This window comes from Ictidomys tridecemlineatus, unplaced genomic scaffold, assembly GCF_052094955.1.
Source record: "Ictidomys tridecemlineatus isolate mIctTri1 unplaced genomic scaffold, mIctTri1.hap1 Scaffold_64, whole genome shotgun sequence".
NCBI classification, from domain to species: domain Eukaryota; kingdom Metazoa; phylum Chordata; class Mammalia; order Rodentia; family Sciuridae; genus Ictidomys; species Ictidomys tridecemlineatus.
In genome coordinates, this window is record NW_027524440.1 from 654491 (window position 1) to 670988 (window position 16498).

A 16498-nucleotide genomic window follows, 5' to 3' on the forward strand; every position below is an offset into this window, starting at 1 on the left:
CACTTACAGATGAGAACACCGAGTCTCCAGGGGTCAAGCGCGTGCGCGCAGCCTCAGCGCAAGGAAGCAGCAGGGTCCGAGGCCAACTCCAGTCTGCGTAGCTTCGAGTCTGTGCCACAGCACTGGGCTCGTCCCCCTACATGTCACTGCTGAAAACAGCCCTTGCGTTGGTCCGTCCCAGCTGTGTCATTTTACAGATGGGAAGACTGAGGCCCGGGAAGGGAGAGTGCTTGGTTCAGGGTCACATCAAAGGTGAGTGGCCCATCTTGGGCTGGAAGGCAGGTCCCCACCCTTGGCCTCACTCTCAGTGGCCAGACCTGAGCCAGGAGCAGGCCACGTGCACCTGGCTGGGTGTGGGAGGCAGCAGGGAGGTGGGAGGCTGGGGTTCCAGCCAGAGGTAAATATTGATATGACTGTGTTTACACGGTAACTGGACTCCTCCTGGCTGCCGCCTCCTTTCTCCCAGCCAAGGAGGGAAGGAGTCTGTGGGGAGAGGAGGCTTGTGGGCCAGGGTCATGGGGTCAGAAAGCCCGGGACATCCACAGCTGGGGGGGCCTGGAGTCCGGGAGATGGGGGTCACAGGCCTGGGTTTGAGTCCTGGCCCTGCTAGTGGGTTCCAAGACACTTAGTGAATGGAGACGAAAGGGCTTTCTAACTGTCACAAGCACAAAGGTCAAAGATAAATAATCAGCAGCTCAGCATGGCCAGCGTCCACCCTGTCCACCCCGTTAGCTTCTGAGAGCTTCACCCCTGGTGGGGGTGGGGGGCTTTCCCAGGAAAGTGGAGTTTCACTAAATCTAGTGGCACCCTGGGGTGAGGCCACAGCTCTGAAGAATGGGGTGGCAGGCGCTGCCTCACGCCAGCCCCTGGCTCCTGAGAGGCTCCTGAGCCTTGCCTTTGGCTTCCACAACTCAAAAAGTGGCTGCTGCCTGGGGGTGGTGCAAAGATCAGGGAGATTACGTTTGTTTGTTTGTTTGTTTTGAGGGATTGAGAATCCAACCCAGGGCCCCTCTACTGCTGATCCTCATCCCAGCCCTTTTCAGTTTTTATTTTGAGACAGTTCCTTGCTTAGTTGCAGAAGCTGGCCTCAAACTTGCGATCCTCCTACTTCAGCTTCCCAAGTCACCAGGATGATAGAGTGCACCACCACGCCCAGCAAAGGGCACATTCAGGTGCCAGGCAGGCGTGTAGTAGGTGCTCATTTCACGCCTCAGTCTTCCCCCATACACATCCCATGGCTCCCAATCCCCCTTTAGCAGAAGCATTCTGGGCTTAGCTCCCTCTTGGGCCCTGATGGCAGCCCCTCCCTCAGCTGATTCCCTGAATTTTCTCCAGAAATCTGCTCCTCTGTATATTATCCCCCCAAGCCCTGGGGGGGGAGCCATTCCTAAGCTTGTCAGGGGCCAGGACAGGCCTGCAGACACCCCAGCCACCCTGACCTGCAGGGCCCCGAGACAGGGTGGCAGCCCAGGCGGAGACTGGTGCCACTCCTCACTGCCTGCTGACATGGCTCTGGAAGGACGGACAGCCCCCCATTCTTATCTGTGGATGAGTGAAGCACCTAGGGGCACTGCCGCCAGCCGCCACCTCCCCGGGATGGCTTCCCTGATGCGCGCACCCTGGCAGGAGGCCTGCATCACACCCTGGTTGGCGCTTGGTGTTGTCCTGGTGGGAGGAAGGTTGGGGGGGGGGGAGGCCGGGGCCCACAGGGGAAGGGGCTGCAGGGGCCCTCAGCTCCTCGTCTTCGTGACCCTCTAGGCAGCGTGATGGAGTGGCCTGGGGGTGCAGGGCAGTGCCCAGCGACCGACCACCGGTGTCCCCCCAGGCCCCTCTCGTGGCCTCCTAACTGCCCCCTACCATTCCTGCCTTCAGGTACCCTCTCTGCTCCCCTGGCTCCGCATGTCTCCTTGGCAACTGTAACTACACTGGTCATTTCCTGCCCACATCGGCCTGTCCCCAGCTGTGGCAGAGAGACCCTGCTGCCCTCCATGCTGACCCCGGCCCCAGCGCCATTTGAGCCAGGCACTTGTTGGGTATATATAGGAACAAAGCTCCTTGGCCGTGGCCCGGGCACTGGCCTTCCCAGCTGAAAAGACACTGAGCAGAGGCACAAAAGGTCGTCACCATTTGCTGAAGGTCCCCCTCCCTATAAACCCCAGAGCGTGGACTTCAGCTAAGCCACGATCTCAGCTCAGGCCAGGGCACTGCCGCTGACCCCAGGGCTTCGCACCGGAGCCCTGCTCCTCGTCTGCCAGGGGTGAGCCCTCGGCTGCTGGCAGGAAACGAGGGCTCACCCCTCGACACAAAGCGACAACATCCTTACTTACCCCAAACCTAGCAATGCAAGGAAACATGAGTAACCCGGTTACCAGACAGGTGCTGGCCATCCAAGTGGCTGAGGCGCGACTGTGGCCTGGCGTGCAGCCGTCCTCCTACCTGCAAATGATAACCTTGCCCCTCGTGTTTTTAATGGTGTCCGCACCCATTGTGTCCTCACAATGGTACCCCAAGAAATGGAGCAATCTGCCCCCCTTGGTAGGGAAGGTGCACAGACAGGGAGGGTGGCTGACCCAAGGTCACACAGCAAGTTGGTAGTTCAACAGGATTCAAACTTGGGACCTGGACCTGTCCTCAATTCCACCACTGGGAGTAAAGATGACCTGCAGCTCTCAGGCTCCCGCTGGGAACGGGAAGGCACCGTGCGGGCAGAGGGGAAGCTGGGCTGGTCTCCTTCCCCAGAGCCTGCCTGTCTGGCTCACGTCTCAAACATCCAGGCGATGGGTGCCTGTCCTGGCACTGTGCCCTGGCAGCCTCACACACCTCTCTGTGCCTGATGTTGGGTGGTCTGAGGACAGCAAGAGGCAGGGGGTACAAAAAGCCACCTCATCCCCAGCCTGCACGGAGGTGAGGTGGGTCCACTGGTTTTTTTTCCTTTTTAATACTGTTATTATATTTTTATGCCTGTATTTTATTTATTTTTAGGTGGTGCTGAGGCTGGAACCCGGGGAGCCCCAGCCCAGGCCCTCCACTGAGTTTTAAGATCAGTGCTGACTCCCTGCCACGGGGGAGAGATCTGGTGGGGAGCGGAGCTTGGGGGAGTCGGGCAGCAGAGCAGGAAGCAGCCCACACGGTCTGCCAAGGAGCCCCATCAGGACCCAGGGGCCAGGGGGACCTTGGCCACACTGGAGGGGAAGGGCAGTAGACTTCAGTGTCCACAGAGCAGGAGATCAGGGGCAAACGCTCTGGCAGTCCTGAATTGCCCCCACCTCAGGAATGACGGCCCAGGGACCCCTGTTTGGGGGAAAGCTAAATGACAGGGGCCAAGGAAGCCTGGCATCAGCCCCACCCCAATCACAGGTGGTGTGTCAAGGATCCACCCTGGGGCCTCCACTCAGCCTGCTGCAGCCTGCTCTCTGCCCCTGTGCCCCTCTACCTGTTTCCCCCCCTCTTCCCGGCTCCCTCACACACTTGCCAGGCCAGCTCCATCCTGGGCTTTCAGAGTTCCATGTCACTCAGCTCCTATGTCACCCAGGTCCCTGAACTGGGATGAATTTTCCAATTCACATGCCACCTGCTCAGTGATGCCTTCTCTCATCTCTCCAGCCAGAAGTCAGCCCTCTCCTGGTGTGATACTGCCACCTCTCCTAAGGACATGCCACATAGCCTGAGGACCAGATAGACATTGAAGGACTCGTGGACGCTCTCTTAACATGGTATTTCAGTTTTTTCTTCCCCTGCACAAGGTTTGGTATATAATAAGTGCTCAATAAATCTCTGTTGAATGACACACAAAATATTATCTACATATCACTGTACTCTTCTCCTCATATCATGATAAACATTAATCCTTCTTCCAGACTTTCAAACAGGTCAGACATTAGGTAGAACTTCCCAACCTGAGCTCAAGGTTGTAAAAGTAAGGAAACTAAGCTATATCCAAGCAAAACATTCTCACTTGGGTTATCTCAACCAATTTCCAAGTCATCCCTAGAAGATAAGACTTATCATCTCGTGTCATTGATGAGCCAAGTTGTAACCCAGGGAAAATGGTGCAACTTGACCAAAGTCCCTGTGGGGAAGTAGAGGAGCTGGAACTCGAACCCAGAACTGTTTGATGCCAGAATCTGGAATCTTCCTGATGGGCTGGGAGGCTTCTCAGATGTGAGGTTCTAGAAAGTGTCACCAAGATAAGGTGGGGACCTCTCCCTCTTCCTCTTTATGATGGTTTTTAAGGAGGAAAAAAGACTTCCTTCCATGTAACTTAGGTCAGAGTGGGCTTGAAGGCACAATGGGTGACATGATCTCACAGACTTACCCTCTTTTATGACTCATATTTTAAGACTTTGAATCAAGTGCTGGTCCCCGGGTAATGCACCCTAACAGTGAAACTGACCAAGCAGAGCATTCCTGTGGGAATCTTAAATCAGAGGTACGTGGAGTCCAAGACCGTGTCTGGGTGCTCTGGCAGGTAGAATAAAGCCACAGTTCTCTAAAGAGGTAGGTGGTGGTACACAGGAGGAAGATTCTAGTTGGTGCATAAGGAAGAAAATTCTAGAAGTGACTGACAGGGAAAGGGAGTTTGTAAGGAGTCTCTTGGAGCTGAGCAGAGCAGGGAGTGGTCCTGGGTAGTAACTGGGGGCTCTTCAGCTATTCCCAATGTGCCCCTCAGTCTTGGCAGCAGCATCACAAGAGAAATAGAAGAGCTGCATCCCTGGGACTGGCATCCATCATCACTGGCACCTGCTCTCCTGGGGCCTGATCTGTTGCCTTGTGACTACTGCAGAAGGCACAGAATCTACTGGTAGGCGACAGAATCAGAGGGACTTGTCCATTGGAAAAGGGCCAAAGAGAAGTAGGTGGCCTCTTCCTGGTAATGGAGAGGAAATCTCCAGGCCCTGGAGAGGTGACCAGAGGCCTTGGCTCTGGGCGGAGCCAACTCCCTCCAGTCAAGGACCATGTTGGATCAGCCTGGACCAAAAGGATTTCCCTGAGGGCTTCAGAGACCCCCATGAAACTTCCTCCCCTGGGTCCCCCTTTTCTCTGGTGCCTCTGCCCATCCCTGCCAGCACCTGGCCCCTCCTCTGAAGACTTGCTGGGAGACGCTGGGGAGACCAGACCTCTGGACGTGGAGCCTCCAAGTGCCCCTGGTCTCTGGCAGCCTCCATCCTGGCCTGGCCACAATCACCAACCCTTATGCCACAGCGGGATCAGCAGTCTCGGAGTGTCCCAGTCTAGCCCTGCGAATCTCACGGTGCAGCCACACACCACTTCCCAATGGAGCCCCAGAACGCCCCCAGCTTTCCAGACACTCAGGTCCAGGTGGATTCAGAGCCTCGGAATCACCACCACCCTCAAACCCGACCCAGCCCGCTGCCAAGGGTCTGTACGCCAAGCAGGGTGAAAGGACCTCCAGATGCCCCAAATCAGGCCGCACCAACGGTCCCCAAGCCGAACCGGCCACCGCGAGTCCTCCCCACCCAGCCCGGCCCAACTGCCCAGAACCAAGCTCCGCACGACCGGCCTCAGGCCATGAAGCCAGCGCGGGGCGTGGGGACCGGGGCGAGCCGAGCCCTGCCCGGGCGCCCCTCCGCTCCACGCTCCCGAGGGCCGAGCGGGGGCTGCACTGCAGCGGGCGCCCAGCCCCCGCGAGTCGGGCGGGCCCGGGTGCCAACCGCGGCGGCCGGCAGAGACCGCGGAGGCTGGACCGGAACAGTGCGCAGGCTAGAACCGCACTCACCATAGCGCGCGTGCTCGGCTCCGGCCCGGCTCGAGCTCCAGGCTCGCGGCTTCCGGCTGGCGGCTCCGGCTCCGACTCGGGCTCTGGCTCCCAGCGCTCTGTGCAGCTGGACAGCGCGGCTGGCTGACCCCAGCCGCGTGCGCCTAGCTCCCCGACGGCGAGCGTGCAGCTCTGGCGCCCACTCCCAGGAAGGCGGGGTCCGCCGCGAGCCAATGGCGGGGCGCGGGAGCCCGGGCCCTGGCGGCGCAGCCAATCACACGCCGGGAGCTCGAGGCCAGGGCTGCCTGGGGACCTCGGAGGGGCCGGTGCGGGCGGTCTCCAGCCTCGGGCTTCGGGGTGCAGAGTCCAGACCTGCCAAGACTGGCTTTGAGGGTAGGAGGAGTCGGGAGAGGCTGTGTGGTGTCCGGTGCGGGGCGCGGGAGTCTTGGCGAACTTTGTTTCCTGCCTGGCGCCTGCACTGGAGTATGACCCAGGGCTCTGCAGCTGCGTGTGTGTGTGTGTGTATGTGTGTATGTGTGTGTGTGTGTGTGTGTGTGTGTGTGTGTGTGAGAGAGAGAGAGAGAGAGAGAGAGAGGGACGAGTGGGTGTGGGAGGGAAGCAGAGAGGAGCGCGGGATCTCCAGGCGTGTGCATTGGTAGATTCAGCAGAGAAACTGTCTCTACATGTATATTGTGGAGGTGCGGGTGAAGCAGGAAAAATAAAACAGAAAACATGCCTCTCTGTATGTTTTTATGATGTGTAATTTGTACATTTGCATTTATGTTGTGTATGCACGAGGGTGTGGTGGAAAGAGACTTTGTGTCTCTTTTATAATCAAGAAGAGAGCAAATCCCTGTGGGGTTTTTTTGGTGTCTCTTGTGCATGTGTGTATGTGTGCACAGGAGAGGGATGTGGTTAGGATTTGCTACAACTTTGTGTGTGGCCCAATTTGTGAGACAGAGGGAGAAAAGCACTGTGTGTGCCGTGAAAGCGTTGAGCATTTATTGTGTCTGTTTCACCATCCTCTATGTTTGGGTTAAGGAACTAATGTGGAGCTGGCATGATGAGTACCTGTTAAGGAAAGCAAAGGCAGCCTGGAGGAATTGGGACTTGGGTTTTGAAGCATGACTAAGAGTTTGTGAGCTCCCAAGGAAAGACCTGGGAAGTCTTGCCTACTCCCCACAGGGGACAAAGGGTTGAACTGGCTGGGGATGACAATGGACTGAGGAGAAAAGAGAACCTACCACTGGGAGGGAACAGTAGAAGCAGTTGGCTGGACCCTTGTCCAGGAACTAGCTCAGAGTGACCCTGGGAATACCAGGGAGAGAAGAGCTAGGTGCAGAGTCCTGGGAAGCTGGTATGAGGACCCGGAGGGTGGGGAGGGGCTCTGAGCAAATAACTCTCTGCAGCACTGGCCCCCTTTGTTTGACAGTGCTCAGAATTCTTCACTGTAGAGGGAGGGACATAGGGAGGATGGCCAGGAGGCGTGTGGAGTGCCACAGGTAGGGAGCAAGGTGAAGAGCAGAGGGCCACCCAAGCCACTCACTGGGCTGGCAGCAGAACCAGGGCCTCCCAACACCAAGCCAAGTCTCTTCCATCCCCCAGACTGCCCTGGGAGACGCAGCCCCTGGTCTTACGCGGCTCAAGGGGAAGCACTTGAAGTTTGCTGCCAACTCCAATGCTTACCTCTGTCTCCTTGGGATCCTCAGAGGTCATCTCTCCCAAGCTCTCTGGGAACACCAGCTGTAGTAAGCACTGGTCATTTAATGTGTGCCAGACATTTATCATTTGGTAGGTGCTTTGCGGCATTTTCTTAGTAATTCTGACAATTCTATATTACAGATGTTATGATTCCCGTAATATCCCATGGCCACCCACGTCCACACTGAGGGTGGGAAAATCAGTATTCAGAGAGGGAAAGTTATTTGCTCCAGGAGGCACAGCTATTCTGAAGGGATTCTCATCTACTGGCCTCCTGCTTCTGCACAACATTCATGCCCTCTCTGACTGACACATGGTGATTGTGGTTGGGAGAACATGTTTCCCTGGTTAGACTCCTAGAGATGGAGAGCTACTCCAGCCTCTGATCACAGCGATTGCTCAGTCATAGAACATCAGGGCTCAAAGTGGCAGAAAAGCCAATTTAATCTGGCCAACCAAAAACAAAGAACTCTTTTGCCTATATAACTACAAAGTACAGGGGGAAAGCTAGCTTTAGGCATGGCTCCTTGAGGAGCTCAGACAATGCCATTAGGATTCAATATCCTTCACTCCATCTCTCAGAACAGTTTCCTTTTCTCCTGGCCTGTTTTTGGCAGTTCTCGCCTCATGATGACAAGGTGGCTGCCAGCAATACCAGGCTCACACCCTACTGCCTCAGCACCTCCAACAGAAATACGGATTCATTGTTCCCAATAGTTTCAACCACATTCCCCAATCCAAGACTCATTGGCTCTCATTGAGACATGTGTCAGTTCTTTGGTCAATCACCAGGACCAAGGGTTCTGATAGGTCAGACCACTCAGAGTCGGACCGTCTGAGGTGACCTAGCCCGTGCTCTGGTTGGGGTCCAGTTTCTAGCTTTCCCAGCCTTAACACTCACCAGGATCCATAAGGAATAGCCCAAGAATTTGCAAAGAGGCTTACTGGTCAGTACGTGGTGACAGCTGATATTGGTATCATTCTAACTCTGCTTGGCCTCTGTTACCCTGTACGAAATAGGTGCTTGGGACTGTAGTACACAGTGGGTCCTCAAGGCCTCCCTTTTGGTTGGCTGATTTTTTTTTAACCGATGCCACATGTGTGCCAAGTCAGTCATCTCCTGGCCAACCTGGGCAGCCCAAGGTGTGCAGGCAGAGTGAGACGCAGAGGAGATTTTAATTTTTTGTTTTCATAACTTAAATGAAACTATAGTCAAGGGCTCCTGGGGAAATCACTGGACTGTCCAGGGACTGGCACTAGCTTGGCTGAGAGGACGTAGTCAGGAAGACATGAGGAGGAGTCCACGAAGAGGCTGGCAGGGGAGGGCACCGGCTTCAGACCAACTGGCCCCTGCTCAGGGCAGTCAGGACGGGCCTCCCAGACTGATCGAGACCTTAGTTGAATTGCTTCACCCTCTGGACCTCAATTCCTCTCCTCTGTGCGTAGGACATGATGATAGTTCCAATGTTCCCAGGAAGTTGCAAGGTGGAAAGATCCAGCACAGTTCTGGACACACAGGAGACTCTCAATCAATGGGGATCCCCCTACCTCTTCAGCTCTTCCTGATCTCTCATACAGCTGAAGCTCTTTGGGGAGGGGAAATGCCACACGGCTCTGTGGTAGCAGCGCGGAGCTCTAAATCATGGGCCAGAAGGGCACAGTGGTTAAGAGTCCCGGCCTCGGGGGCTAGGTTACTTGGGTTCCCATCTCAGCTTACTAGCGGTGTGATCTGAACTTCAGCTTCTATCTGTGGTGTAGTCATGATGATACCAGCCTTGATCTCCTAAGACTTTATAAATGAAAAAGTGGAAAGCACCCATTGGGGGTAAAGGTCAGTGGTAGAGTGTGTGCTTAGACTGCATGAGGCCCTGTGTTCCACCCCCAGCACCAAAATAAATCAGAGTTCCCGATAGATAGGAAGCTCTCAAGAGACTAGAATGCAAGCCAGCTCTTGTGTTCAAGAAGTCTCCTGCTATACTTGGTCTGGTCAGCCTCATAGCTGCCCCATGACAGGACCTGCCACCATGACTTGAGGTCTGTAAGGACTAGAATCTCTGATTACCATTCCTGGCTGACCCTCACTCCACTCCTGGCCTGGAGGTGAGGAGAAACCTGACTGCAGAGGTGGCTCAGTGTACTGGGTACCATGGTTTAAATAAGCCTCCAATGTTCTGGAAATTTCATCTCCAGAAATCTTGATAATGGTAATTAGAGGTGGAGATCAATATATGAAGATCCCTTGTCTTGCAGTGATTAGAATTAGATGAGGTCACAAGGGTGGGGCCCCTAGGATGGCAGTAATAGCTTTATTAAAAGAGGAACAGAGACTGGAGTTAGCCTGCTTGCTCTGCCTTACTGTGTAAGGCACTCCGCCATGTTCTCCTGCAGCAGGAGGCCCTCACCAGATGCCAGTGCCAGGCTCTTGGACTATAAGAAATACATTTATTTTTCTTATAAATTACCCAGTCGGTGGCACTCAGTTGCAGCAATAGAAAATGGACCAGGACAGTGGACTGTGAGGTCAGACTCAAAGTAGGTCTGAGTCTGTTCCACCACTTCCTGGCTCCTTTACCCTCCAGATCCCAGTTTCCCACTAGGAATGACAATGTCCCTCTCACAGAGCTGATTTGAGGATTACAGAGGATCCCACATGCAAAGCCCTGACAAAGGAGCCAGCCCCCCCCCCAGAGTGGAGGCTCAGGGGAGAGTGGTTCCCTGCCCCACCTTCTGGGCTGGCGGTCTGCCCCTTCCTGGCTCTGGCACTGCCCACTGAGTTCAAAAGTGGCTGCTGCAGCTGTCGTTTCTGAAAATACATTCCCTGGCTGCTTTCTGTCTTTTCATCCAAGTCTTTCCCAAATCCTTAAACAGTCTCAAATTGGAGGTTTCAAAACACACACACACACACACACACAAAAAAAAAAAAACCTCAAACTCTGACCTCTGTGTCCCACCAAGTTGGCAAATGTCCCAGAGGATCTTGACCACTAGTCACTGAGTTAGACATTCGGTTCCCTCAGTCAAATTCACTCATATCTGACAAGATCAATAAGGGAAGCAGGCAGCAATGATCAAAAGGGCCCACACTGGCTCTGGAGGCAGCTCTCGCAGCAGGATCTCACACCACACAAAAGTGCATGCAGGGAGTGTTCCATAAAAGCTCCTCTACTCACAGGCAGCCCTCATGCCCAGAGACACTGAAAAAAAAAATGGTTCCCATGACAACGGGCTGCAAATGTTCTATATAAATGAGTCTGTGCGCTCCTGTGTGTGTACATAGCCACACAGAGAGGCACGGAAATAAACTCTTGGCATGATTTTTTCCTATTCCAGACACAAAATAACTCGCAAGGATTGATGGCTGGAAGGGAGAACAAAGCTTTTTGAACCAAGATTTTTCCAGTGGACTGGCTCCCAGTGATGCCCAACTGTTTTAATGTGGGTCTGTTTTGGTTCCTGCACCCAGAATATAGTAGATTGTCAATAAATAATTGTTGAAGGAATGAATAAATGATGGATAAATGGAAGAAAAGAAAAGGAAGGAGGGAGGGAGGGAGAAGAAAAGCCTGGAATATCAGGGCTGGGAAGGCTCCTACTGAGTATCCAATCCCATCTTACTCCCTGTGTTTCTGTTGGAGAAACTGAGGCTCAGAAAAGAAGGATTCTTCCTCTCTTCTGCCCCAACAGAATTATTGGCAGAGGATAGTAGCATAGACCCAGGCCTAGAAATTCATGATATACTTAATAAATATGAGTTAAATTTCTATAATAATACACATGTATTGAACAATTATTATCTGTCAGCCCTGCATTAACTACATGCAGACAGTATCTCATTTAAAATTTGCACCCACCCAAGGGATAGGTTAAAATTCCCATTGAAGCCAGGGGTGGTGGTGCATGCCTATAATCCCAGCAGCTCAGGAGGCTGAGGCAAAGGAATCAGAAGTTCAAAGCCAGTCTTAGCAACTTAGCAAGGCCCTAAGCAACTTAGCAGACTCTTTCTCTAAATAAAATACAAAAAGGCTGGGGATGTGGCTCAATAGTAGAAGTGCCCTTGGGTCCAATCCCTGGCACACACACACACACACACACACACACACACAAAATGCATTTAACATAGATGCAAACTGTTTATCCAAGAGGTGACATCACTTGACACCAAGTTATAGAGTCAGTATGCAGTCGAAGGGGGAAATTAAACTCAGGACCTCTCTCTAAATCCACTGCCAAGGATAATTAGCTGCCTTCTTGCAGATGTTGAGGGCTCCAAAATAACTCGCCTAAGACAGGAAGCTGTGTAGGAAGGACTTGAACTCACATTTTCGGACACACAGTCCAGGATTCCTTCCAGTTTCCTTCCTGCTTTCGAGAGTCAGCCATCTGACTGGGCAAAGGAAGGGGACCCCCTTCTGGCTGTCTTTGCCTCCCAGGACTCAGTTCCCCCAAGTGCTCTGCTGATTCTAAGTGTCTCTTTGGGTTCTTGCGCCTCCTAGTGGTAATATCCTAAACTGCATCAGACCTAACTAATGAACCAGCCCAAGCCCTCTTTGGAACCAGTTGTTTGCTCTAGTTCTCTGGAAGGAAATAGAACTGGTGCTTAGGTCCAAGCATAGGCTCCTTGCTGTCCTGAACGGATGTGCCACACTCTCTTTTTTCTCAGCTTCCTGACTGGCCTCCCTGACTCCATTCCAGCCTCCTCCAGTCTGTTCTCTGCATAACCAGCCAGAGAACCCAAAATGAACCATGTTATTCACTCCACTCCCTGCTTATACTCCCCATAGTGTTTTTTTTTTTTTTTTTTGGTGGTGGTGCTGGGGATTGAACTCACGGCCTAGTGCATGTAAGGCAAGTGCTTTACCAACCAGCTATATCCTCAGCCCCTATACTCTCTCTAGAGTCCATTTTCTGAGGATGAAGTCCATCCTCCTTATGGACTGCAGGACACAGTCAATGGTCCCCACCTCTCTCTCTCCCTGCCTCCACCCTGTCTCTCTCTGATCTTCAGCCTCCTCATCTTCTTCCAATTGCTTGTGTCTGTCTGAGCCACTTCCTAAGTCAGCCTTTATACACACATCCCCACACCTAGCCAATTCCCTACCCTGTACCTGGAAAATTGCTAAGTTTCTGCTTGTGAAGCTGAAAGACGACTGCCTCAGAGACGCACTGTTTTGAACCTCGGCCTGACCCTTGCTAGGCAAGTACTCTACCCTGAACTGCACCCCCAGCCCAAGAATGCACTTTTATATTCCCCTGCAATGCCACTCCCAGAGTGCTTTTTGGACTTGCAGTTACTTATGCAATGACTGCCTTTATTGTAGTTAACAAGAACCCCATCTCACTCAATCTCACTCAATGGGGCACACCCAGCACCAGGCACAATTCCTAGACATGTAGCTTCTCAATATTTGTTAAATTAATTAATGGATTAAAATTAAGCAAAGGAAAAACCTGATACTTAGTAAGCTCTATATACCACAAAGTACTCTAAATTATGTGTGTGTGTATGTGTGTGTGTGTGTACGCGCGCGTGCACACACAACTGGGGAATGAACCCAGGGGTGCTCTACCACTGACCTGCATCCCCAGAACGCCCCTCTTTTTTTGAGTCAGGGTCTCTATAAGTTGCCCAGGCTGGCTTTGAACAAGTGATCCTTCTGCCTCAGCCTCCTGAGTCACTGGGATTACAGGCACAAGCCACTGTGCCAAAAGAAAAGCCCTTATAACCATTACCTCACATGAGCTATGACATGGCCATTATTAGCTTCATCTTACAGGTGCAGAAACAGACTCTGAAATTTTAAACTGGTGGGGCATAATGACACGTTCCTGTAGTTTCAGCCAATCAGAGGATTGAGGCAGGAGGATCATTTGAGCCTGACCAGGCACTGTGGCACACGCCTGTATTCACAGAAATTTGGGAAGTTGAGGCAGGAGGATTGCAAGTTCAAAGCCAGCCTCGGCAATTTATTGAGGCCTTAAGCAATTTAGCGAGACCCTGTCTCAACATAAAACATAAAAAATGGTTGGAGATATGACTCAGTGGTTAAGCGCATCTTGGTTCAATCCAAACCCTGGTACAAAAACCAACCAACCAACAACAACAACAAAAATCGTAATGCATCCATTGCTGGGCATGGTGAATCATGCATGTAATCCCAGTGTTATGAGAAGCTGAGGTAGGAGGATCAAAAGTTCAAAGCCAGCCTCAGTAATTTAACAGGTCCCTAAGCCACTTAGCAAGACCCTGTCTCAAAATAAAAAATAAAAAAAGGGCTGGGGATGTTGCTCAGTGGTTAAGTGTTCCTGGGTTCAATTCCTAGTGCTTAACAAAACAAATAAATAAAAATAAAAACCTTACTATAAGGCTATTAAAAAAAAAGAATGCATACAAAAACTAGTGACATCTGAATAATGTCTGTATTCTGCTTAACAGCATTATACTGGTACAGTTTTTTGAGGTGATTATATCCAGTTTTGACATTGGCTATATTTATGCAGGATAGGTAAAGGGTACATAGGAATCTTTATGCAAGTTTCTTCAACTTCCTATGAGTCTATAATTATTTTATTTTTTAAAATTTGTCTATTGGTGCATTATAATCATACATAATAGTGGGATTTATTGTTACACGTTCATACATGCACACTATAATTATTTTAAAATAAGGATTCTTTAAAATGAAAGCACAATTTTTCTGTATCCTGATTGTGGTTACATGATTCTATACACGTCTCAAAACTCATTAAACTGTACATACAAAAAGTCAATATTATCATACATAAATTTCTAAAAATGTGGTCAAACAAAGACTTCTTCAGATTAATAAAAGCTGAGAGAATTCATTACTACCAGACCTGTACTCTATGAAATCTTCTTTTAAAAAATTTTTAATTGTAGATGGACACAATACCTTTGTTTTATTTATTTTTATATGGTGCTGAGGATTGAACCCAGTGCCTTATTCAAGCCACTAGGACACCTCTACCTTAAAAATTCATAAACCAAAAGCACACTGCATTTCCAGAGGGATTTCAGAGGTCACTGTCACCGTCAGGACTTGAAAGACACAGGAGTGGTGATTCCCACCACATACCATCCCCCTCCCATCTGTTTGGTCTGTACAGAAGGCTCAGGGGGATGAGTGTGGGTTATTATAAGGTCAGTGACTCTATTGCAGCCACCATCTAGATACAGTGTCATGATCTGGTCCCACGGTCCCAAACCATCATGTGACACACTCAAACCCATCGTAAGCCACCATGTGACATGCTCACCTCCATCCTACACCATCAAATGACACACTCCAATCCCCAATTCTGGCACGCAGCTACTGATCTGCAAATTGCCTTCCTTCCCCTTCCCTGTCCATCATGGCCATCACAAGGGACTTTCTTAGATCTGGAAAAGACAGCAAGACACCTTCATTGTCCTGCCTCAGGAGTGTATCAACTCTCTAGGCCAACGTCCCAACTTAGTTCACAGAGATCTCGATGACCTTCCTCTTCCACGAGGTACCACCTGGCCAATTACATGGACCATGGACAATGTCACGCTGAAGTGGTGACTGTCCTACACTCGGTGATCCACGTGCATGTGAGGGGTAGGGGGAGGAAGTCCAGCTGGAATTCAGAGCCTTCTACCTCAGCAAAATATCTAGGGGTCCAGCAGTGTGGGTTTGCTGAGATACCCTTCTATAGTTGCTCCATCTGGTACCCCTACATCCAAGAAAGCAGCATGGTGCCTAGTGGGCACCTCTGCACTTGAAAGATATCGGATTCTTCATTTGGATGTGTTGCTCTGACCCATTTACTGGGTGATCAAAAAAAAAACTGCTCTCTCTCTCTCTCCTTTATATATATATATATATATATATATATATATATATATATATATATATATAGAAGAAGATATATATATATATATATATATAAAGAAGAAGATATATATATATATATATATATATATATATATATATATATATATAAAGAAGGAGAGAGAGAGTAACCCTCCGCCAGTCATTCCAGCAAGACTAACTGAGATCACCCATCATCTAGTTGTTCCTTCTTTTGTTAGTATTTAGAACATAAGCAATCCTATGTATATATTCCTATTTCCCTGTCTATTATATTCCTAGGATAGTGGTAATGAAGTACCACAAACAAATTGGCTTGAAAAAACAGAAATTTGTTATTTCACTGTTCTGGAGGCTTGAAGTCCAGAATTGGTAGGTGTTGACACATCACATTCTCTATGAAGGCTCCAGGAAGAATCATTGCTTGCCTTTTCTTAGTTTCTGGTGGTTGCTGGAAACCATCTTGGTTTGTAACTCAATTATCCCAATCTCTGCTTCCATCATTCCATGGCCTTTGACATAGTTTCTGTGTCTAAATTTTCCTCTTCTTATAAGGAATTATAAATCATTGGATTCAGGGCCCATTCTAGTCCAGCATGACCTCATTTTAACTTTATTATATGTACAAAAACTCTATCTCCAAATAAGGACATGAACATATCTTTTTTGAGGGACACAATTCAATGCACAACACACATTGCTGTTTTTATACAAAATAGTATTGTATTTTTCTTGCTCTTCAGTGCCTTGTAGAGTCTACATGAATCTGGCATGATCTGATTTCTGTTTTTTAGGATCTATTGGGCAGCAGTATAGAGGCTGAATTGGAGGCAGCAAATCAAAGAGGCTATTAGAAAGAAAGTCACAGGTCCAGGTGAGACAGGAATGTATGATTTTGAAAAGTTCAGCTTCTAGCAAGGCACAGTGATGCCCATCTCTAATTCCAGGGACAGGAAGACTGACCCAAGAAGATCACAAGTTTGAGGCCAGCCTCAACCAGTTAGCAATACCCTAAATAACTGTGATCCATTCTCAAAATAAAAATTAAACAGGGTTGGGGATGTAACTCAGTGGTAAAAAAAAAAGTCTGTTTAACATTTGTGTGGACAACTTTTTCAACACGTTAAAGTTTCACTTCCTTAATCACCCACAATCACCCACTCACTCCTACAGCAATTCCCTGAACTCTCTCATCCAGTGATTGCTGTTATTTATCTCTATTTAAAAC

At 50.2% G+C, this 16498-nt stretch overlaps 1 long non-coding RNA gene across 3 annotated transcripts in view; it reads right to left on the reverse strand.

The window, feature by feature from the left end:
* The window catches only part of LOC144374326 (uncharacterized), a 60552-nt gene extending 54511 nt beyond the window's left edge, over positions 1-6041 (reverse strand). The window contains exon 1 of one of the 3 annotated variants that reach the window (XR_013433769.1): positions 5738-6041. This is a non-coding gene — a long non-coding RNA (uncharacterized LOC144374326). The remainder of the gene's footprint in view (positions 1-5737) is intronic. The other 2 variants (XR_013433768.1, XR_013433770.1) reach the window with 2 other exon arrangements.
* Between the last annotated feature and the right edge of the window lie 10457 nt (positions 6042-16498).